The sequence below is a fragment of the Volvox carteri genome, assembly GCF_000143455.1.
Source record: "Volvox carteri f. nagariensis unplaced genomic scaffold VOLCAscaffold_28, whole genome shotgun sequence".
NCBI classification, from domain to species: Eukaryota; Viridiplantae; Chlorophyta; class Chlorophyceae; order Chlamydomonadales; family Volvocaceae; genus Volvox; species Volvox carteri.
In genome coordinates this window covers 1,416,048-1,418,894 of record NW_003307571.1, presented here as the reverse complement: position 1 = coordinate 1,418,894, position 2,847 = coordinate 1,416,048, and positions in this window count along the sequence as shown.

Genomic DNA, 2,847 nt, shown 5'->3' with positions numbered 1-2,847 from the left:
ATTCATAATTTTACATATACACATCGCCTAGCAGCAGCTACATGCACACGAAATTCCGAAGTCCTGCTATGTAACAACATTAAGCCATATGCATTGCCTGCTTCAGCTGAAGCAGCTGCAGCTTCCAAACAATCTGCAGCTTCCAAACAGCACCAAACATTTCCACAACAGCGGCTGCTGCAGCTGCAGCTCATCAATCTGTCAACAATTTGCCTCAAAACATGCTACATTATAGCTCAGAAGCGCTCTATCCACCCTAACACTTTCTGGTATTCATGCCTAGAAGAAGTCCTCCATCACCGTCAGTTAACACTCCGAGACAAGTCTGTACAGTGACTGTACAGTGCAGCAGTGCTGCTGCTAGCAGTAGCTTCTCCACAAGCGGCTTGTGAGCCTGTATGCAGCAGCTGCTGCAGCAGAAGCTTTGAAACAGCTCCAAACAGTTTCATATTGGGTGCACCCAGCTGCAGCTCATCCATCTCAACAAAATTTGCCTCAAAACATGCTACATCATAGGTCACATGCACTATCCACCCTAACACCTTCTGGTAGTCATGCCTAGTATTAGTCCTCTATCGCCGTTAGTTAACACTACAAGACATTGCTGCAGCAGCAGTCCTCCACAAGCAGCTTGTGAGCCTGTATGCAGCAAAGATCAGGCAGGGGCATACAGTAGCACCTTTGTCAGACCATCAAGAACTGCAATGACTGTGATGTGGAACTTAGAATGCAGTTTTATGCCACACACCTTACTACTGCTTTAACCTTCCACTGACTCTGCGTGCTGATGTGTGGTGGGGAAAGCATGTGGTGTTGTCCACAGCAGCTGCAGGTTGCTGGGTGGGCCCTGTAGACAGACAAACATGCCCATCAGAAGTTAAATACGCCAAACCCTGTATAGGAGACTCCATACAGAATATATGCAGCAAGAGGTAATTTGACACAAAATCCAAAAACTGCAGTTGCCCTTGTTTGCTTGCACATGAATGACAATTATTCCCCCTCAAAATCAGGGGGTCCCCAACTATCTGTCAATCTCAGAGTGATGGACGCAACTGTGTAGATACCTGTAGTCACAGCTATCACCTCCCAAGCAGAAAAAGCATGCCCGGGAATCGAACTCAGGTCGGAACTGGGTTATTTGCCTAATCCACCCCGTTCTATCATGACATCCCCAGAGAACACTTCACCATTCTTAAGTTTTAGCTCCGTATATGAGTTACTAGTTACTAGTAGTAACATACTTCCTCAACGGCTTCTTCCTGTTTGAACCTGGGTAGTTGCCTTAATGTTACATCATGATTTCCCCCAGAGAACAACTCACCAGTGGTCACTATTCACGTGTCATGCCTCGTGATATGAGCCAGTAGCCAACATACGCCTCCATCCTCAACGGCTTCCAAACCGGCACCCATATCTCAGGCAGAGCGGCATCATGCTTATGTCACCTTTCTTCATCGTAGGCAGAGCTTTGGTGGATGATGCCGTCTGCAGCTCCCGTTTCTCGCTTCTGTACACATGCCTGCTGAAGCAAGTTTACCATATGCAACCCCCTCATTTGAGTCCTGCAGATCATGCAAGCAAGCAGTTGCATTGTCTAACATGCAAGCCAAATTTTACTACTTCGCATGAGACAACATCATACTTTGGGTTGTTGCTTGGGTTTGGTGCTGCCCAGGTGTGCAGCCATGGCATGAGGAGCGTGGTCGCGATGGTGAAGTCCTTTGTTGCCAAGTTGCCATAGAACTCGGCAAAGTCGTCATATTCCATTCCAATGACGGCCAGGAATTCCTCAAACGCTTTGGTGGCCTTATCACCAGCAGCACTGCAAACGTTGCTGGGCACGTTTAAAATGTACCGCTCATCTAATGAACCAGTGCAATGGCTGATGATGCCACTCACTTGTCATTCGTTGGCTGCATCATAGCTGCAGCTGGACCTCGTGCATCCGGCGCCTATTGTCCGACGGCTGCGTGGGCTGCATCCCAAATCCACCCACAAAATCATCATTGACTTCCATTGTGATATTACCTCTTAAGCATCTTTAGAGATTTGGCCTATGGGGTTAGAGAGTAGGGTCGGGTTGGAGCCAACTATAGCACAGCCAGGGACTCTTGATCCTGAGTAAGGTAATTATTACAAAGACGATAACACTTGTTAGTTTGATGCTGCAATGAGTGGCAATGCACAATGAGACAGGTACAGATCCTGCCTGTGGGTCGCCGCTGTACTGCCAAAAGATTGGCTGGCGCACATGAAAGGCACCAACGGCGAATATATTTGAGGTGGAACCATTCTGTTTATTCATGCAACCAGCTAACCGCGGACTATGTGAGCGAGGTAGTTCGACTGTGCAAGCATGGCGGTCCAGCAGCCAAGCTGGCTAAGTCGTATTCATTTCTTTAACTTTATGTCCGTGTATATTTTGCATTTTTGTGTTATGTTGTGTTCATTGTTCATTTCTTCTCTTCCGTCAGCGGATGCTCCAGATCCGCGCTCAAGGTTGGATATTACTTGTGCTGGGCTAAATAGCATCAAGTTCAAATCCTTTCCAGACTGCTTATGCACGGCATACAGTCGCTTGACTACTTTGGCTGCACATTCAAAAATGGGAAGTCCATTTGCTTCCAGAACTAAAGGGGATTTCCACGTTTAAATTGTCTTGATTCCTACAGAATTAGGATAATGGCTTCTTATGACTGGATAGTTCGATGTAAACAGTTTTCTCCGGCTCCCTAAGGGAGTGCCATGCACTTTCCAGTCAACCATGAAGGGTCGAACTTAACCAGGCTATACATTCAAAAATGAGAAGTCCATTTGTTTTCGTTGGGAGCTTGTGTTACTTGG